Source organism: Macrosteles quadrilineatus, unplaced genomic scaffold, assembly GCF_028750875.1.
Source record: "Macrosteles quadrilineatus isolate MER2022 unplaced genomic scaffold, UCM_ALF_1.0 Scaffold_1__1_contigs__length_201487025, whole genome shotgun sequence".
Classification (NCBI taxonomy): Eukaryota; Metazoa; Arthropoda; class Insecta; order Hemiptera; family Cicadellidae; genus Macrosteles; species Macrosteles quadrilineatus.
Genome location: NW_026542594.1, coordinates 103,358,842 through 103,382,118, shown reverse-complemented (window position 1 = coordinate 103,382,118; position 23,277 = coordinate 103,358,842). Strand labels below are relative to the sequence as shown.

General features: G+C 34.2%; 1 protein-coding gene across 7 annotated transcripts in view; it reads right to left on the bottom strand.

Annotated features, from left to right (window-relative positions):
- The window catches only part of LOC129002135 (serine/arginine repetitive matrix protein 2-like), a 193,744-nt gene extending 177,866 nt beyond the window's left edge, over positions 1-15,878 (bottom strand). For 5 of the 7 annotated variants that reach the window (XR_008491578.1, XR_008491580.1, XR_008491581.1 and 2 more), the window contains exon 1: positions 11,770-11,806. The gene's annotated coding sequence lies outside the window, so the exon portion shown is untranslated. Of the gene's footprint in view, positions 1-11,769; positions 11,807-15,832 lie in introns of those variants that run through there. The other 2 variants (XM_054429770.1, XM_054429929.1) reach the window with 2 other exon arrangements.
- Between the last annotated feature and the right edge of the window lie 7,399 nt (positions 15,879-23,277).

The following is a 23,277-nucleotide window of genomic DNA, read 5'->3' as shown; positions in this document are numbered from 1 at the left end:
TGTTACCAACATTTAAGTGGTAAAGGTAATATTACAGATAAAAGGCGGAGAACAATTTTATTAACAATTTAGATAGACTATGTGAACATTATTGATGGTCTCAAAGTCTAGTTTTGTATCAATAAAACTACTTAACGCTACGAAGAAACTCTCTGGTTGATGAGTTGTCGGGAGCGATTGCGGGACCGCAAATGTGATGTTTGCTCTGTGAGTAACAAATATATCAAGACATTTCCTATAGCAGAAACTGTACACAGTGTTTGCAACCAGTAGGGCCTCGTGCCTACCCGCGGCGCAGCGAGCATTGTTACATCGCGCATGTGTGTGTGAGAGACTTATGTTATGGTTATGACATTGCCGCTGCGGTGTACCACATTGCCACAGCTGTAGGCCAAGGGGAAGGTAATGGCTACACTGCGCCCCTCGGCCCACAACGGCGCCATCACCACTCACTGCCATATAAGCCATGGGATTTGGTTGTGTGTCATCGATATATGTAAACGGTAAAGCATACAATGAAGCATTCTATACATTGCCTAAGGTTAACCAGACAAAGAGTAAAAAGTGGCCTATTACTTTGCCTAATCTTCTATATCCATACTAATATATAAAAAATGATATGGTGTGTGTTTGTGTGTCTGTCTGTTACTCAATAACGCAAGAACCACTGAACCCATTGAAATAAAATTTTGTATGAAGGTAGCTTATATACCTGGTTAACATATAGGCCTATTCCTGTAATCATATTTCCCTTTGGCTACGCCCCATGGACTTCCGAAGTTTCAATGTTTTCATTTTGAAAGAGTGTAAATAGTCAAAAATAGTGATTGAAGTCAGCTGTAAAGTACTATAATTTGACAATTATTGAAACAGAAGAGGTTAAGAGGTACAGGTTCTGCTCCCAAGATTCTTAAGTTTTATGATTATGAGAATAGTTTAATTATCATTTTTAAGAAACATTATTTTCATGGAAACAGAAGGATCATTACAATGTATAAATGTTTTGGAATAATTTTGATATGGCGTAGCTTCTTTATGTTCAAAAATTTGAACTGATAAACAAAAGGATTTTAATAGGTTTTAAAAACTAAGAGAAATATGTAGGGAGTTTTAAACATTTTCTTGACTCAATGTTTACACTTTTATTTGAGTTTTAATTTAATTTACAAACTAAATTTCAATTATTGCAAATTTGATTCTGTCCAGAGATAACTACTACTTATATTTTCTTATATCATCTACTTCACAATTGCTTTTTTACATTTACTGAAACCTCCTTAGTAGTTGTGTGTGTTACAACACTGCTTTAATTTGACGAATATCACAAAACTAAGCTGCACACAATACACTTTAGTTTCTAAAATCAATGAAATATCTGTAACGTAACTATGTTTCTTTACTCGATGTTTTAAATGATTATGTAAATTAATACAAATACGTACACGTTTTGAACTATGGAACCGAGTTAAAATAATAACTGTTATGTATTATGTTGTTAAATTATATTTAAATTGATGACATTTGTGCCCTGATTAACAATAATAGTGGTTGGCTTTGTAACAAAAGATAATACAAGTTTTCCATTAGTTTATTTTTGCTTATTATTGGGATATATACACACTGATCTGCATGTAATAATTGAACTTTGAAAAAATATTGTAGTTTAGGGTAAAACATATCAATGGGAAATCAATATAAACTGTTTGTTGCTTTACTACAGTGCCCTATGTTGTGCGATTATTTTTCCTCATTTACTTTATATGTACGTTTTTCAAAGAAATAAATGTTTAAGTAAGCTTATCAATTGAAAATTTCATCATATGGGTACATTATGTCCATACATGCATCAGCGCATCATAACATTCGTACTAGATAGCCTTATAAGTTAGCCTAGCCTTAAAGAAAGATATTTTTTTCAAACTAAGAGTTTCAATTGAATTATGATCCTGAAATCAAAGGTGCATATGTAACTATTTTATACAACATGCTTAAAGATCAAAGTTTTCGCTTCAGTGTCAGCCGTTGCGAAGAACGAGTACAGCAGCTAGTCATTCTATAGAATACCTGTTGCCACTACGGTACAGTAAAGTTTAAAATACGCCAATTTAAGATTTTTTTAATAATTTTGTTTCATTAAGGGAATAAAGGCTTCAGATATACATTTTTTATCTTATTTTTTGTTTATTAGTAAAAAAAAATATTTATTACATTGAATGAGTTTAAAAATTATAGTTTTCATCATTATAGCATAGATGAAGGGCATCTATGTTTATAGCTACTTAATCAACCATACGCACCATTTTATTACGTGTATTGCCCTATATTTAACCTATATCTATACCTATGTAAGGCTATAGATATAAATACTGTTTTATACATAATTTGCCTCCAGGATTGATCTATTGACATAAAATGAGGTGACTAACCTGTCGTCAATCAGTCCTCTATTGTCGTGGATGACTATAGTTTCGGGGTTAAACCCCATTTTCAAATCTTCTCTTCAGTCGTCAAATGTCAAACATATTCTCTTGCATAAGCCGTGAATATATTCTCTTGCATAAGTCGTGAATATGTTTGACATTTGACGACTGAAGAGAAGATTTGAAAATGGGGTTTTAACCCCGAAACAGTCATCCACGACAATAGAGGACTGACTGACGACAGGTTAGTACCTCATTTTATGTATATAAATACTGTATATAAAATCTTTAGTTTCTAAGTTCCTTTCATTAAAATGGACAGAACACTGCAGCAACTGTATACAGGTGGTTGAGAGTTTCGTGGTAGTTTTGGTGACCAGCAGATTTACCAGACATTGTTATTATACGAGCAGTATTAGAGTTGCATGAGGTAGTAATGTACCTCATGAGTTACTATTGTGGAGTTTAACGTATTTAACGGAACTTGGTATCAACGACGTCCAGCTATGATGGATGGTGACAAGTTGATACAGAGGAAGTGGCTCTTGTGTTTATCTTGAAAGGAAACAACGGTCTTACTCGTCACCTCACTCTCACTCATCAAATGAAAACTATTATAATCTTAAATTCAATTAGAAAAAGATTTCTAGTAACTAGGATACGAGCATAATGTAATTTTAATCATTCTATTTTAATAAGCACTGTGAATAATGATTTGTTTTGTGTGTTTTCTACGCCAATGATTTTTTTGTTTTTTTTCAAAGGGTCCTTGGTCGACACTCTGGTCTTGTTATGCTTTTTACTTCTCATTAATATACCGCAGCTATGTGGGGAACGACAACATGTATTAAAGTATTAAAATATCATAGTACTAACAGCCAAAACGGCTATGTCCGGATCAAATTACAATAAGTTTAGTGGTTTTCGAATTATTTTTTTCTGTTTTCATAGATGTACACATTATCTTGGTACTACTATTAAATCTAGAAATATGTTCAATAATGTAGCGACTAAAATATTAACAGCAATTAAATTATCCAGCTGATCATAATGTAAACAAATATGTTCTTCATAGGATAACATGGGAACTTTAAAAACCACTGGGCCACTGGGGCAGAGCCCAAGGGAGTTTTTCAGCACATGCTCACTAAGCAGATTGACGAGCATCCCGCAATGTATCACTTCCACTGCAGTCACCACTTGCCTGCCCTAGGGGGCGATGTCTACTTGTACCGGCGTCTAGTTGTACCTGCTGCATTTTGGTGACAGGCGTCTAGTTGTACCCCGTCCAAAGCTGTAGAGACAACTTGACGATGGTGCGGACGTCTAGTTGTCTCTACGTCTAGTTGTCTCTACGTCTAGTTGTACCTCTTACAAATCTACAGGTACAACTAGTCGGGAACATCACCGTCTTCTTGTACCTCATACGTCTGCGTCTACTTGTACCTATGACTACTTGTACCTACGACTACTTGTACCTACGACTACTTGTACCTACGACTACTTGTACCTACGACTACTTGTACCTACGCCTACTTGTACCTACGTCTAGTTGTACCTGCGGCTGTAGTTGTATCTCCCCTTCAACTTGTCACCGGTTTAAGAGATTTATTTTATTTCTTTAAAAATCATACAATCTTACAACAATTTATTATAAACAACTTGCTACAAAAGCCAGGAAAATTTGGCTTGTCTGCAGCTCATTGAGAAACCCCTGTTCTTGACAACAACGTACTTGTGTCCCTTGGTCAGTCCTTATCCATATTACACTTTGGTTTTCCTTATTTCTTGTCAAGATCTGCTATCATTGTTTTTTTCCACTTAAACTCTACCTTTCTATAGAAAACTAACATTAACTTGCTTAAACAACAACTTTAAACAATTATCTTAAATAAATAAATTCAGAGTTTACAAAAACAAGTAATTGAGTATAATAAAGTGTTTTTGTACGGTATTAGTAAAGGAGAATATTACAACAAGTTCAAATTAAAAATGTATATGTTATTCTTATGGATATTACGTAAACTGGCGTAGTATGGTAGTTGATGCATATACTTTGACGAATTAGTTTATTTCACACTTAACTACTAACTTTTCTCAAAAAAACATCTTAATTACCTTCTACGCAAACGTAATTAAAGCTCAGTATTGAAATACCATTTAAAAAAATAACCCAGATATGACTATTTTTGCGCGCGCTTATTAGTTCTTAGTAAAACTAATCTTGGTTTAGTTGCAGACTACATAGCCAGTGTACACATACCTAGCTCAGTATAAAATTACAACACAAATTACACTGATGAAATCACGGAAGTGTTTAACTACAAAAGATCCACCAATACGATTTTAATACTATTTAAAGGTTCTTCCAAAGGAAGAGATACCAGATAACATACTAATAATAACTCCGATGACGTACGGTAAGGGTAATATTTTATTCATTGAATGATCAACCGAATTTGGCGACTAACGCAATTAATATCAATATTGTTTTTACACTTATTATTCTTTAAACAATGCTAAATGCTCAAAATATGTAGCCTATATTTCATCCAATTTATCGCAGTTAGGTGAATTAACGTAATCCTTGAAAGTAACCGTCGATTTCGACGGGTTTCACCTAGTTACTATTAAATAGTATTAGTTAATATATCGATGTTCACATGACCGGATGAGTCATCAGCTCTATCCCTAGTCCGTCGGTCATTATCCCTCGAGGCACCGGCCGATGGACCAGGGAACAGCTATGATTTACACTATCACCCTCTACTACGACATTTTTTTTAGGTAAACATTCCAACGCTCATGATGACATCGAACACTCATGCATATTTGTATATAGGCCTAGCCAGTCCAAAACCTGAATACACTGTAGGTATGAATCAGACCGCTTATATCATAAACAACTAAATATTAAGGCTAGTTTCCTAACCAGAGAACACACAAGAATGGCACTTTACAAGACTTTTTATACCAAGCCTTCATAAACTAAGAGTATTTCATAAGTTACGTTGCCTGTGTAGATTTAGACTTAAAATCAGTATAAAATCAGTAATGGATTGAAAATCTAAGTGTTATTTACGTTTTGTTTGCACTATAATGTAGTGTACCTGTTTCTCGAAATCGACTAATTTTTAAGCTATGTGTATTACCAGGAATTATTTCAAAACTAATAAATAAATAACGTCTTTGTTGGGCAGCGTACATCAGATTATAGATCTGTTTTACATTAAAACTTTTGTCATTCAAGGAGTTTAAAATACTCAACCAAAAGCTTATGTTTTTAATAAAAAATCACACTGTTCATAACAGTTTGATATAATCAACATTTTTTTGAAAATGTTTAATACTGTGAGTGAAAGAGTTTTTTTTTTAGCAACTACCACAGTACTACGTAAAATCAAAACAATATTTAGGTTGATTGGAGGTCAATCACTTTCTCGCAACTACGCGATAGAGGGCTGACCCAACACCCCAATAACTGGAATGGATTGTTGTGAAAGGAAACTCTAAGAATTTGCAAATGAAGTCCATTCGGAGTAACGTGTGGGGATTAACGGGACATTCTGTACGCTGTTTACAAAATATTTCCTTTGCCTTTCCAAGTACTGAATCTAAATGGTTTTGCTTATATTAAACAATAAGTCAAACACGTTGTAGCAGATGTCTTTAGCTGCATTTTACAACAGGTATTTCGTTCACCTTTCTCAGAAATAGCTGTTCATGGCGTGTTCCTGAATCAACAATAAGGTATATTGTGTTATTGTCCTAATAAACACGATTGACATTCGCCTATCTTTATGGTCGTATTATATAAATAACATTGAACTGATTAATTTAACAAATGATCATTGTTAATTTATTGTAACAATTAGGCTATTTATGTACTGTACATTTATGTTTTATATGTTTGTTTTGTGCTGTATTTATGTTTTAGTATATATATATACTGTTTAAATATTTATTTATTCAATCAATGTCCTGACTAATCAATACACAACCTAAACGATATTAAATAGAGATTTGATCATATTGTCATAGCATCTCTTTATAAGAAATCTGTCCGGAGTATGTGCAATTTTGGTTTATTAAACTTATTGGTAAATTGGTGTAAGATTGTTTTAGGTTTATTCGTAATCCGGACGCATACGAAGTTGAAGCTTTTGCTTTGGTATTAACAGTCAAGTAAAATAAATAAATAATTAAAATAAATAAATAATTAAATAATCTTATAAATTTAAGAAAATGGGTTATTCGTTTGGCTCTGCTACCCGACCATTTTTATTATTGAGGTCTCAAATTAAAGGTATGCACGCACAGATTTGCCATCAAGCATCGGCGTATATTTTTCTATTATCTCACTCGGCTTATACGTAAACGAAATTGCTCCCCATGTTTTTCTTATGGGAGTTAAATTTGGTTTTCATGATTTTCTTCGTTAGGCTAAACAAATCATGTTAACAATTTAATTTTTGAGTTGTTCTAATTCTTATAACGTAGTTTTCTAAAGTTATCTGTTGTAGCTGCCTAGAAATAATCGGACGTTTGTTTCTCCTTTAAAAATGTAATGATAATTATAGTAGTGTTAGTTAATTATGTTACAAGACTATGACAAATTGCCAATTATTGAGTCAACTTGGTCCCCACGCACAGGCTTCGCATATGTGGGCCCTGTCGATTTTCAGAAATTACGTTCATTCTGTCTCTATTATTCTTTTGTTATGAATTGCTTTTGATTTTATTTATTTGATTTAATTTTACTATGGTATTTTTCCGGACAAACTCCATTAAACATATAGCACGGGTCGAGGTTAATTTAACAACTTAAAACTAATTCATTCAACAATAGTTTACCTGAAAACTATTTTACTAATATTTGTTTAAAGTTTTACAGAATACACTTACACATGATGCTATTGTATGTTTTTATTTATACATGATATAGGTACTTACAACAAAACTTGTGAATTTTTGTGTTTATTTATACATTTATTGTATGGCAACAACGTAAACTTAAAGATAGAAGCGAGTGTATGCAATTCCAAGATAGAGTTTAGTAAGAGTATATTTCGTACCTAGTTCAGAAAATGACTTTTTTTCAGCTCGGGATCATTTTTAAGTTCGAGACGAAGATGAAATCGGTCCGTGGTACGATTGCTGTTTTTCACCAAACTATACAAAACTGAGAAAATATATCAATAATGTAGGCAAGCATGTTTCTTTACAACCTTTTTATCAGCTCGTGAACATCACAGAGAAAATATCCGCATATCGGTGGAAATGTATTTTCCTGTCGATCTATAGAATGCCTTTATAAATTAAAATAGGCTAAAAAGACATAAAAAAAGAATTACAAATGTTTAAAACTAACATGGGTTTAACGGGTTGCTATGCTGGTGACGAAATAACAACTAATTATGAAAATAAAATCAAAACAAATGGAACATATTCCAATCACATTTATTATTTACAGTGTATGTTAAATGGAGAAGTATGTGTAGTACATTGCATAGTTTTTGTCGAGTTTTCAACCGCTGGACCTCAACTTCATTGTACACTTCATTGTTCATTGATCACTGGGAAATCCATTGTAAACTATAGGATATGCACACTAATCAATGCAAATACTTTAAGGTTATGTGAAAAAATATTTAAAGGAATCAGCAAAAATAGTAATACATAATTGCTGGGCAGCGGTCTATTGCAATGCATTAGGGATATACTGCTTGTATATTTAATGATATATATAAATGTTTTAATTAAATAAGCGATTTTCGGTACTAGGGCTGGAAAATTTTAATCACAACTATAGCTGCCATTTCGACCCTGGACAGCAATGCGTAGCTTTCAGCCTCCAATTAACGTCTGTAAAACTACTAAAACATCGTATTGCGGTGAAAAATATTTGCCAATCATACTCAATCGACTCGGAACACTGCAGTTCCTGATTTAATTAAGGGTATTATTAAAAAGTACTCGTGCAGTAATCAATTAAACAGGGTAACGAATTGAAGGATAGATACAACTAGACTATAAGGACGCAAAATACGCGTAGGTACAACTAGACGTAGGGACTACTAGACGGAGGGACCACTAGTCGTAGAGACTACTAGTCGTAGGGACCACTAGTCGTAGGGACAACTGGTCGCATCCGTACAAGCTAGGTGATACTACTTGTCGGTGGGATACACGTCTAGTTGTACCTACGTCTACTTGTACCTACGTCTAGTTGTACCTCCTAAAAATCTGCAGGTACAACTAGTCGGGTGAGCCACCGTCTACTTGTACCTACGTCTAGTTGTACCTACGACTAGTTGTCTCTAGGCCTCGAGGTACAAGTAGACGGAGGGACAACGAGACGGAGGGACAACGAGACGCGGTCCCTGCCCTAGTGGCACCTCAGTGTAGGATGGTGGAGGACTGTATGGGGACAGAAAATAAGGTGACAAATAATTTAATATCTTGATGTTTTTTTTTTGTCAGTTATTGGATATGGAGAAATTTCCAGAAATAAAAAAATAAAAAATTCCCATGCTATTCTTATGGAGTTATAGTTAACATCTGATTTTCTCTCAATTAACATTGATCAATGTAACATTGGTCAAATCAATTAACATTGATTTTCTATTAAGTAAACTGTTGCAGCTTGCTTGTTGGATATATTTAGATCAAACTTGACAAATTTATTTATTTTATACTAAGCTATAATTATCTTACTAAAAAACACTTATTACCCTCCCTGTAGCTGCAAACCCAGGTACTCGTTAAACCTACTGTTATTAAAGTGGATTTAATTGAAAATCAAATCAGACAAATGGAAATTCGCTTAGTTTGCAGGTTTGCTGCGGCGGGGGTATTTCATTATTTTTTTTAGTTGGAGATAGGTAGTATGGTTAAAATGTTAAGCAGACGTTTTAACAAATATATCTTTGTCAGAATAATATTGACTAAGAAGCCCCCGTCTGCTGTGCATACAAGCGATACAAACCCTAAGGCAGGTTTATTACAGGATCATGTTCATATTAGGACTGCAGTATCGAGCGGCGAGCAATGCGCATTGAGATTGCACAATAGTGATCGGCTTTTACGTGGTTTGCACTCAAAACAGCTGATTGTGGATCCAGTAATCCTTGACTGATCAGGACACTTTCTGTCCTAATACAGGACTTGTTCTGACGGTAATCAGGACGATAAACTGTGAAATGACGCGACAATGTCACTTCACACGTAGGCCTACACACTCAGCTACTGGACATACGCGTCTTTGTTTACGTCATAGGAACGTTTATAACATCATAATATAGATTAAACAATAATAACTTAAAACCTGTCCACACACAATGTAATTTATGTTGGCTACTTTAATAAGGGGACCGCGCGTGAACACATGAAATCGTTTTATGAACATAATCCATACCGAAATCGCCACAGCAATTATGAAGGGTTAAGGGTATTAATTTGAAATAACAACTTCAACAATATTTCTGAATTTTTAATTTTTATGAGGCCTTTCGCCAGCTATGCTGGCATCATCAGACACATCACAAAACTGAAGGTTATGTTTATGTTTAAACATAAATAATTGTATTTTTTAAATACAATTATTTAAAAATAGGCTAGCGAAAGGCCTCATAATAATTAAAAATTCAGAAATATTGGTGAAGTTGTTATTTCAAATTAATATTAATTCCAATATTACCAGTTCTTCTTGAAGAAGGTTAAAATGGTGTTTTCGAGTGGGGTAGAAACACTGACACTGCCACAGCGGATTCCTTTAAGTTAGACGGGGAGAAACGGGAGACTTATAATTCCCATTATAGATGGTATGTCTACTTCAGAATACAATAGTCAATGATTGGGCAATGTAAATATGACATCGATCACATCGATTCCTAGATAATTAAGAAGGTAGTTAGGCAGTAATCATTTTTATTTAGGTGGAAATTATATATATTGAAAGTTATTAGTTAATTGAATGAGAATTCCACACTGCATGCGTAAGACAGTTGATTACTAAGATAGTTGTGGGTTTTAGTAGATTTGTAGGTTGAGGAAAGTAAAAAATTGTCGGTTATTTAGGCAACACGTGTGGCTACGAGAAATCGCAAAGACCTGTCTTTTTATTTCATAATAACCTGCGATATGACATACAAGATAGCTAATGAAACTTGTTTTGTTAATTATTCTGACTAAATTTTATATGATTTGATTTGTTTTATATTATTTTAATTGATATATTACTGCGGCTTTCTAAGGCAGTCAGGAAATTCACGAGAAGAAAATAAGTCATAGAAATGATTCACATATATATGTGATTTGCTCCTGAAACAATGTAGCTTTTAATATTTATGAGTTACGTGTCAAAAATACAAGTACCATAATAGGCCTATGTACACTTTTGGAAGAGGCTATCGAATCTCATATAGTTCCACCCCCACCCGATCTGTGGTCTATACTCTACGCACTCGGTTCAGCATGCTTTCTATCAGCTGTTATGTGACCGGTCAGCTGACGGTGTTATCGAGTCAACGTTCTTCCAAGGTCAAGGTGTCTGCAATCTGCATTCCACAAGTGCTTCTCTATTGTATCTACATGCTTACAAGACCTTGCTTCTGAAAACTATCACGTAAATTGATATTAAGATTAACTACGAGTTGTATTACTTCCGTAATAAGTAAAATTGAGGTTATAGTTCTGAAATTTCATTTAAAATTCCTGCAACGGTTCAATTTTGGTTTAAAATCGTGTAGATCTAGATTTTTGCAGTAAGCTAATGCAAAATTTATCCAAGTTTACTTAAGAAATTAGTGTCAAAAAACGTGCAAGAAAATAATTCTTGAGGGATATAGGCATACTACTTACTTCATTTGATGTCCAATGACAGCTTGAAATGGATAAAGTAAAAACTACCTGTGTACCAGCAAACCTAAGCTTAAAGCTGATTTACGGTTTCTTAATCAAGTTTTCATCGAAACAGGTTCGTAACAAAATTAAATTTACACTTAGGCTCATGTCTAATACAAACTACAACCGGCGCAATGGATTAATACTTGCATGCGTGTGTTCATTGAGTATACGGAGTATATATAGTCAATGGCATGTTTCTGTTGCGGTGAATGTGCAGTGTTTGGTGCTATGAATATCTCGGTGATCATCAGAATTGGAATAATAATGCACTAAAGTATCATTTTAATAAAATGTCTTTTAAAGTTAGAATCAATAGGGATTAAATTCCCTTATTGTTTTAATTTGTAAAATTGGAATGTCCTCGGCCGTTTGTTAACCAAAGACTGCGGCAGTAACTAACTACTTTATTCTATGTTATTTGCTAAAAATGAATTGTACTTACGTCGGTCAGCAATCCAGTTGTGCAAATTGAAGCTAACCTGGAAAAGAGATAAGAATCAAACTGGTGTCATCTATCAATACTATTATAAAGAATAGATTGTGTCTGTCTGTCTGTGTGTGTGTTTGTATGAGAGAAAATCAAAAACTACTGAACCAACTGGGCACAAATTGGACAAAAATAAAGCTACAGCTCCGAGGATACATATTCCCGCTTCGATATTAACCTATGACCACAGAAAACGTACTACTAGTAGTACGTTTTCTGTGCTACGACTCTGCCCGCGGGCTGTCAAAGTTCCGAGGTGAAAAAGTAAATATAGATTTTTATAAAAGATTTTTGCATAAATTGTATATTTTGTATTTCTGTATACCAACAATTGTAATCCTATATACATGGTGTAAAAAAACTCCCTGGAAAGATTTCACATATTACATTTTGTTCCTTGGCTCCAAACAATAAAAAAATAATATAAATATGGGTCTAAAATGCCTAGTTTTCAGTTTGTAAGTATGCGATTTTAACAATATATCCATAAATTTTGAACATCTTCAAAGTGAATTAAAAATTATATATCTGATACTTTGTGAAGATATTTATGATATCAGTCACCACTCCTGTACTAAATTTGAATTCAATCGTTTAAGAGGCCCAAATGCTATGGATAGACCACATTTTGAAAATCACATACATACAGCCATTTTAGACCCATGGTTATGATGTTTTATTGTTTCAACCCAAGGAACAAATTAACAAAGTTTTTCCAGGGTTTTTGCATACACTCTGGCAGACGATCGCCTATATACACAATGGTTTGGGATACATATTCCAAAGACCGGTTTGTTTCATGGATAAAAGTCTAACTCTACGTTTGACATTGCCAGTACAAATTGTAATTATATTTCCTACCCAGGCTTATAATGATGTAGACTAGCGAGCCTACAATATTGTTTGAGTTGAACACTGTAGTGCATGAACTGGTATTAGCAACAAACTGCTATTGCATTATAGAGAGGTCAATAGTGCATTGTTGTCAGGTACACCACAACTACAGAATACTGTAAGCAACAGACACACGCGCGCGCACTCGTTAGAAAGTGAGTCACCATCGAGATCGGCTAGTTGCCGTATTTGGATATATTTTTATGAGTATGCTAATAATATTCTGTCCTTGCGGGACCTAAAGTGTCAGGTCATATCCCCCTAACTAAACTCAACCAGGATTATGATTTAAGTTCAACTATAAACGCTAGTGCAGGCTGGCGATTTAAATTTACACGTTCAACATAATTTGGTTGTAAACCCCTAACTCATGCTACAGTTAGGCTACAAGTGTGTAAGAATTTACTGGGCCTGGAATCAGTCTGAAATCAAAAACCTATTACAAGATATAAATAATAGAAACATGCTAACAGAATATTTTGCTGAAAAGTTTATTGGACTTATTGCGCAGATAACAACAAAATAAAACCATAAACATACTTTTAAAACCCACACTTTGTAATTTTTGTGACTCTTTTAAACGCCTTCAGCAACTTTTCAAAACTGAAAATAACTATTCCACACATTGAAGCATAATAGCAATAATAAAAACTCATTGCAAAATGCAAACCACTTGTTCTGTTTTTCCAAAACATAAAGTTAATTAACTAATATAGTTAATAATAAAGTTATTTTTTTGTTAAAGTATAATTTTATAATAAAGTTAATTTTGCATCAAGCAACTTCACATTTAAAGACTGTGGTGGCTGATTAAAGACAGAGGAATTTATCATTGATCATTAACCATTCTATACAAATTATATTGATATCACGGAGAGTTGCATTGCAGATAAAAGAGTGAGGATAATAAAAAAGGTCTAGACTAAGAATGTTGATGGATAGAAACTCTGCTGTTCATGTATCGAACATCTAAAGAATATTAAGATGTGCAACATTTCCAATGTTCTAGAAATGCACGAGTTGGTGCCTAGTAGAACGGAGACTTACTGATATAAAAGTACAGGATTGGAATCATTCTATAACATTCAAGACAAATTACCTGAGTGGACGAGTAACAGTTTCATGAACAGAACTAAATGTAACAGATATTGCACATTGTGTTATAACTGATCAGCCAATCGGACCAACAAAGTGAAACTGTTGGGATGAGTTGCAAGGACCATGGACCACTGGATTGTAGAGGTCGGATTCATACAGACAATACGAGAAGAGGTTGAACAATAACATGTGATTATAACAAGTAGTGAGAGTGTGGTTGTCTGCCTACTGTCGTCGTCTGTCGTCTGCTAGGGCGGGAGTCGTGTGGAGGCGTCAACATATGACTGACAACTTGGACAAGATTTAAACATTCGATTAATTTGCATAAGTAGTCAGGGCTGCAAATTTGTGTAAATTTATATGTTAAAATTCGATTGCCTTAAAACTAATTAGTTACACTGTAAAATCCTTGTGTTTTGATGTAAACAATTGCAATTTGATGAAAGCCTACTGCAAAATGGGGTGTTTTAAACTTCCATAACATAAAATAAAAACGTAGACTCAGACTGTATGTTATTGACGAAACACTTTCAGAAGTGATAAGTAAGCCTAAATCTGAGTAAAAATGACTTTGAAACGCTAAGTAGTATGATAACCAGTAAACCTTAAAGAGAGATTCCCTAGCTTGAAATATTTCAATTGGCGAAATTTTATAAACTACTGTAAGTCGATATTAAATCCAATTCATTATTAGTTATTGGATTTAATATCGACTTACAGTAGTTTATAAAATTTCGCCAATTGAAATATTTCAAGCTAGGGAATCTCTCTTTAAGGTTTACTGGTTATCATACTACTTAGCGTTTCAAAGTTATTAAATGTAATAGCCATTATATCTTAAAGTTTGTGACCATGGGTTCTATAACTTCTCTTTGCCATTTTAAAACTATTTTATACTGAAGATAATGTCCTTCCAACTTAAACCTTTAAATGAGTGAGTTTTCATTCTGAATGTGTGCAATAAATTCTAAATAATGTAAATAATTACTTTGTCTTTTCACTTCTACCAATTAACTACTGTTACCTTAGAGGGTGATGTGTCAATTTGTAAAATCAACTATAAATGATTCCTAAATATGTTCTGAGATTATAATATGCAAATCGTTTTGATCGGAAGATAGTATTTACTGATGTTATTTAACATCAGTTAGACAAAGATACACGTTTAGACAATGCTGGAGTTCACTAATTTATTGTTTGTAAACATTTTAGAATGTCATTAAAGAAAATTGACTTACATATCTGTGAAGTATTTCATCATTATTTATATGCTCTACTATAGTAAATACTCTATAGTCAGTGATTTCATATAAAACGTAATGACTGTATGATCTAAGTCAGTATTAGCTGCAAAACGTAACCGTAAAAGTAGAATTGTCTATAATTGGAAGTAATATACATTAATCAGCTCATTTTACTTTCGGTTACTGTGTCAACATTTGCAAGCATGCAAGTATGGAAATTACTTTCATTCATCGTTCATCTACTCAAGGGAAGGTATGGCATTGTAGTGCGCTGCCATACCCAAAGCGTTTCAGCGAGTACGTCCCTCATATGCAGTACTGTTTACTGCAGTTTGATAAGAGGGGTAGCACGTATATGTTTGGGGGTCGCGGTACTGCTACGTATAGTTTTAAGTTAACATAGGCAGGCCATTTTAGAGGTTATTAACTAACACATGTCCACTAGTTTGTTGTTTAATGAATGAACCTGAGACTTGCTTTTGCGAAATGGTTGAAAACACACGATACTACAATATCAATAAACCTAATAATAAGAGATACAATATTGAAATAAACCACAGATTAAATTGTGTAGACAAATATTGAACAAATAATTTTCCAATTCAATAATGAAACTAATACGAATATTGATTTGAATCGCAGACATTTTAGTTATTGTATAATTATCAAGGCAAACGCAAACCTTAAACAATTTAAAATCACAACCTTCCGCAAAAACGCACAAATGGTTACACTTAATAATATTGAAGTTGCTCGAAGCACAGAAAGGTGATAAGACTTACCAGTGGAGAGAGTGACTTAGACACACACGGTACGCGGTACGGACAGTGAATGTTAGAGCGAGCAGCGTGCAGCGCGACACTCCCCCACCGCTGACGAGTGCATCAGCATCCTGCAGCAACAGGGGGAGACACGTGCTACATAATTGACTTTGTATCTAGAGGTGTCAACCAAAAATACCCACATAGTCTCAAATCTGCCTTGTTTTGAAATGAATGTAAGTATTTCTAGGATAGTCCTACAAGTATTAATATAGTTTTTTGATAATTTTCTATACGTGGGCTATGAAATAACATGCCAGTAACAACAATACAGTTGTATTCGTTTAATTGTTTAGCTATTTTATTTTTTGTTACTGAACCAATTCCTTTAATAGAAATAGGTACGGCTATATGTACATGTTATAGGTTAAGTTTGTTCGTTTGTTTATTGAAATATTTGTTTGTTTAGTGATCACTAGCCACCCTGGTTCCATTGACGTCTGTTATAGGCATGGATGTCTACTTATAATATACTATACATTTAGTTACATACTGACCAGTTCTACTAGCGTAGATTCCTGGAACATCAAATTGCTTAGAAAACGTTGGTAATGTGTAACGTTTAGCTTTTGAATGCCTTTTGTCTCCTTTACACAAAGGAAAAAAGAAACAAGAATGTTGAAAGTGTGCCGAAGAAATATATTCTTGAATTGCCTGATCATAATTCTCCTAGTGCTCCTAGAGGTAAGAAATTTGCATATAGATAGAATACTGAAGTTTGTTTAGTTATCTAAACTGAGGCTAGCAATTCTATTAAGGGCCAAAAATATAACTTTTTCAAAGAATTGGAGATGTACTTGACTCAATGCCTGAGAACTACCACAACTAGCATTACCGTATTTGAAAGCTTTAGGAGGCAATGCATTGACCCCAATACGAAATGCTGATCGTTCCCGCCAACAGTGACCGACACAGATACTATCAGCTGACATATCCCGCGTAGTGATGGAGAGTGGCGCCAGTGGTAGCCATCAGCTGGTATAGTATCATCATTGAATTTGGGTACTGATACTTTGCTACTGCAAGTAACCTCCTGTAGAAATAGAATCCTGTTTTTACGTAACTTATGTTTTATGGAATAACATTGAGAGAAAGTTTTGTCGTGGATTCTGACCGAATTTTAATTGTTTTCTTCAAATATTGTGCAAATATAACATTCTATTTCATTACAATTCTTAATAATTAAAATTAAAATTAGAATGGTATATTCTATAAAGTACCCATGAACTTTTGAGAAAACCACAAGTCACACCCCCATAAACCATACTGTATACTTAAAATGTTCGTCATGACGAGAAACCTTGCTCAAAACCAACCATTTTTTTACGAATTGCCCTTTAAGCTCATAATTGCTTTAAAAAGAGAACGTTCCATATACTTAATGTTAACAATACCTCAGCTGTTCTTATTTGTATGTTATTCTTTCAACTTATTACCTGATTATTTATTTGTAATGCTGCATTCTGTTTTGTTTATTTCAGCTTAACTTAACCAATCAATAGTTTTATTAATACTTATGAACTCAAACGGGTTGAAGCCCGTGGGTAACAGCAACAGCTAGTAGGTATACATTGAAAATGCCAATGCACTAAAGGGTTACCCCCATAAGCTTACATTTAAATGGTCTACAGCTGATACAAAAGGACCAAGATTGCAAATAGACAGGTGTGTTTTATCCATGGTAGCATACATACTTAAAATTATAAAAAAGTATTTAATACATTGTTTGTTCAGCAATAGGTATAAACATCTGGTTGTGCAATTCATTGCGTAAATAAAAAGGAAAGGCGTTAATCAGCGTAGGGACATGAGTAAAATTCTTACCTAGTGCAAGAGTTCATTCACAGGTAAGTAATGTTACTTCTTGATAACTAAAAAAATATTTGTCGTGTTAGCAAAATTCCATTTTAGTTGAGCTGTTTACTTTTCCTCTCTTCTTGAGATCTCCGAGAAGTGTTGCAAGGTAGGTCCAGCTACTTGGTGTGCAAAAGGCGCAGAGGTCGACCACTTCCAATATGGCCGCGTCCAGGACAAATTGAACTGACAAAAAGTCCACTTTCACTCCGTGTCACTGTATCACGATCTAAAATTCTCATTGTTTGAGTTCATGTTGAACATCTTCAACTGTTCAATCCCTTGCTGAGTTATCTGATCAGCCACGTGCAGTAAACTCTATAACTCTACTGCCACCTTTTGTAGTCAGCTACAACCGTTTTGGCTTCTTAGGATCTAATCGGTGATCTTATTGAAAATGACTTGGGAAGCAACATAGATATGGTATATTATTAACGTATATTGTTAGTCCACAATCAGCAAAGATACTTTCCTTATTATGGCACTATTCTACTTTTTTTATGAAGACCAATAAAAGAATCAGCTCGAAACATAAGTACAGAAAAACATTTCCATTTCTTAATCTTGATATTTGATTTTTCCCATTTAAAGAACACTTACTAAGATAATCCAAACATAATCTTCAACCAAGGAATACACTGACCTGTTTGCATATTCGAAGAACTGAACAACATTTAAATCCTTTGAGAGATTGTCTTTCCAGCTGTTGTCTGACAGTAAACACTGACCACCAGAAGCGCCTCTCAGCTGATCATATATCTGCCGGTCATCTGGCACTCGTCATCTGGGTCAAAACATCGCTACTCGCTCAAGAACGCACGCGTTGTTGTTATATCTCGCCTTTTAAACTTGGTATTGGCTAGAGTGTTCGTATTTGAAAAAAAAAACAGCTGTAGGAAATCGCATTTTGTCCTACATTTCTTTTCGCTGTGATGCACCGTTGACCGTTAGAATGAAGTCCACCTTTATCCTGAGTCGCTCAAAAGCTAAATGGTTATCATCTGTTAAAATCACAATTACTTAATGAATACTCGTGATCGTGGTAGAAGCTCTATTACAAAAATATAGAGGATATAGAGTTATTTACCTATAACTCTATCAAATCAGAATCTGAATACTGTTCAGTGATCGACCTCAGAGAGTCCGTCAACCTCCCAAATCTCTTGAGGATTATGTAACTTTTTATGCTGCAAGTGATGATGATTGTGCTAAACCTCAACTAAACCGTTACGGGCGCACATGAAAAGAGCCCAAAAACTCAGGCAGACGCTTGAAAAGCGCCCGGACCTCCAAGGTCCCAACCAGGACGGTGCGAAAAGAGCCCGGTCTCTTTCTAGAACTTTCACAACGGGTCTTCAAAATATAAAGAACTAATCACACAGTTAAATTACACGAAATTATTAAAAAATACACTGTTAATATATACATTAATAACATATATATTATTCAAAGATATTTACATTACTAAAAGATATAGTCTGTTTACCTAACCTAACCTAACCTAACCCAACCTAACCCAACCTAACTTAACCTAACCCAACCAAACACAACACTATTCACTAAAACACTACTATATATACACAATACACACAATTTATAGTCAGCTTCCTCCTCCTCAGGTACCTGTGGAGACCCGGGCTCTTTCCATGTTTAAGATTAGTGAACCTTTTTGAGGATTAAAATTTCGGGCTCTTTTCATGTGCTCCGACCGTTACAGCTCCGTACGCCATTTAATGGCATTAGCTGCTGAAAAGAGCCTTGAAATAGACCAAAGGGATGCTGTCTGCATTATCTGCATTTCCTCAAGAAGAACCCTCAGATGAAATATGCACGAATCAACCTAAACATGAAATAGCCTCTCGTAAGTTGAAACAGAAATTACACTCCTGTTTGATTAGAGTAGGAATGACACAGTCAATCTTTGATTCCAGTGTTTATCACTTAGTGAAAAATTGGAGGATGTTAATCGTTACAGCCTGGGAGGACAATTTAGTAGTTTTTCACAATGATAAACATCTCAAAGAAATCCTTAAGACACGAATCCGAAAGAATTCAAAATGAAAGATATGGGGACAGCAAAATTAAAAACAATGGAAAATTTTCTGATGATAACACAAGACAAAGACAAGCTCATGAAATGTATCAAGGAGCAAGGAAAATGCAAGTTAGGAGGATGTTGTAATGTCTAACTTTCATATTCATCTTGCCTGCCTAATTTGTTTATAACATATGGTTAATGTTATATTTCTATACTGTTATGAGTTAGTTTATAGTTTGACCTGTTTACATTCAGTTGTTGCATTCTATCTTACTAGTGGCTTGAAGGGGCAATAGCCCCTATATATATTCTAGTAATTATTTTGTACAATTTATTAGTCTCATGGGTTACCCTACCTTGATTGTAGTTTAAGATTTTGTATATTATAATATGTATAATAGTTATTACATACCTGTATAAAGCATTTTGATGTCTGCTCTGTTAAAAATTAAAATTCCAAAGGACTTTTCATGCCCCCAAATTATCATGCCCAGACCTTTAACATAAGACCTCTCCCAGCTTTTTACGGCCTCCCGTTCCCTCACAATTTCATTGTAAAATGTTGGGCTTACGGAGTTAGATATATATATCGTATGTGAAAATTTCCCTTGTAAACTGAAATGGCATATTACGATCTGTAGTTATTAGTTTTATTTTTGGCCAGAAAAATTGTTCACTTTGCTTCTCAAGTAATTACTACTAATTTTACACTTTTTTTAGACATAGGTACCTAACACAACCAATCGTACTCCATTAACTAATCCAGACCCTAGGTTAATATTTCTAATGAGCATTACTATTGAACCAACTTTTAAAACTAATTTGTGTTAAATACGGTTGTATATAGTCAATTAGTATTTTAAACCTCTCTTTAGGGTTAGTATACATTTTACAGTACATTACATACTGTATTACCATATGCTTTAAATAAAGTTAAACCACATGTTTTAAAGTAAACAAAGCAGACATGACATAGATTCCCATGTTATTTAAATGTGAATTATTTTATTCCCTAAGGACCTTTTGGTGCATAATTAAGAAAAATGAATAGTTTTCCCTCAAAATTCACGTCAAGACCTTTAAAATAAGACCCCTCCCATCCTTCTACGGCCATCCAGTCACTCACAATTTCTTTACAAAAATTTGACTTACGGAATTATATATATTGATTCCTAATTAAATTAGTTTCATGTTAACTAACTGTCTAAATCATTTGATATAATCAGGGTAATTAACCGCTGCAGCTCAACTCTGCTATTTCATCAACATCAAAAACAATCATTTGATTTTTATTCAATTTTAACATAAATCATTAACATTATTTTGAAAATGTCTGCTTAGCTGTTGATATGCCACATAATCCTCCATATCTCAGTATAACAAGTAGATTTAGACCCCGACGCAAGTTCTACGATCATATCCTTCTCTATCCACTTTCGTTGAGAGAGGGTTGAGAGTAAATTGTTGACCTGCGTTGAAGATATGGATATGGATAAAATGCACATTATACCTTGCCCTCCATAGTACTACTCATTTAATTAAATGTCATCTTATAGAAGTATAATGGTATATAGGGCACAGTAAAACACAGTAAAAGTTGTTCTTGGCATCTCAACTATGGCTTGTCGTGGTGTACTCGACACATTGCTGTTCATGCGCTCTATGAAGTTTGGCTATGCCGATGATATATCCCTAGCACAACAAAATGAAGACATACATCACGCAGAGGTGGAACTAACTAACCAACATGAGGGTGATCTCCAAAGGTTTAGCCAAAAAACAGAGCAATCATACTGGCGTGTACTCAATTCTGTATAAGTTTGGTAAAAACACGGTTGTTTGAAATGTCACTATGCTGTGAGTAAAACAACTTTTGTCAAACAACCAAGATAAGTGTGTCTCTTGCACGATCTTTACACGTACGCCGAATTTCAAATCGACTGGACAAGGTGGACAGCTGATGTGTGGTTCGCAGCTAATTCCCGCGCAATGTTGACCAGGTGATTAAATCAGCTGATGTGTCAACATGTTATTGAGGCTTCTAGTCAGACCAGATTACTGGGGCTGGTCCCTACACTTTTTTGCTAAGCACATGAAACAAATTGTATGTTAAATGAACTGACATTGTATTAAGCTTAGTTTATGAGCGAAGAAAGGTCGATTAGTTGAATTTTCTTTATCAAACAAACAGCTTCAATTTGTTAAATATACAATAATTCCAGTTTGCCTGTAAAATAAGTTGAATGTCGTTTAATGGTTAAAAGATAGAATTATTTTCATTTTATGAATTAAAAAGTCCAATAAATATTGGAAATTTAAGAATTTTGAGACACTTGGTTTCTTGCTGTTAGAATTATTTGAATTATGTAAAAGAACATCTCAATAATACAATATATCTGTCAGGACACTAAATTAGACTAGTTCAAGTAAAATGTTTAAACTTAACCGCATAAGTCAAATCAATGTACGAGTGTTAACATTGTAAACCACTGTCCTAAGAAATGTGTTGAATCAGTTTCAAACTGAAGGACGTGCTATAATCATAGATTAATTAAGGTACTGTACTTTGGTATATACCGACCACACCTAATAATTAAATTATAACCTAACCTAACGTAAGAGTGGACTATGTTTTAGGTTAGATATCGAAGATTAGTTTCAGTTTTTAAATTTGTTTTGTTAACTCAGATATAAGAACTTAAACTGTATCAATAACCTTAACTTTAAGGTATAAAATACAGTTTTCCCCATGTTTGAGCTTTATCATATGCGTTACGGTAGTTAATTTAACTAGCGAGTACAGTAGTTGTCCGTAACCTACACTAGCAGCACCGTTGTTAATGTATGTTCATTACACCCACACAACTCACAGTGTAGGTTGACAGATTTGCTTCTTCCTCGTTAGAAGAGTGTTCTGCTCGTATGTGATTACTACGACCTCTCGAGTCCATTACTGTATCACTCTCGATGACAATCTACAATGTTGGTGACTTTCAGTTCTTACGCAATCCTGCTTCAGAGGGTCTTCTGCAAGGCTTCTTAAGAATTTAATCAATCTTGGTTGAATGTTTCACATTGGACCAAGATCGATTTAGAAGAAAACAAATTTCATTAGGTAATATATTGTCAAACATCTCAGGAGATTAATTCAGTGTATCGTCAAATCTTAAAAGTTGCGGCAAGCTGAAAATAAAAATTTTCTTACGAAATGTTGTCTTCGGATTTACCATTCATAACACAAATAGGTTTCCTGCCCACTGGATACTAATGAAATCTAAAAATCCTTCAAGAGCTATATCCCCATTTCATGAATTAACAACTTTGACTTGTCTTTTCTTACGGGAGAGAGATTTTTGCTCACATGTAATGTCAAAAACAAAATAAACTTCTGATTTTAAAGCTACCAGGGACTACTGTACCAATTAAAAGGGACAGTGTTTATAACTAGGTTAGTTACATTTTTATCATGTACAGTGTTTACAATGTTTATGATTTAATTTAACCCCAACGGTCA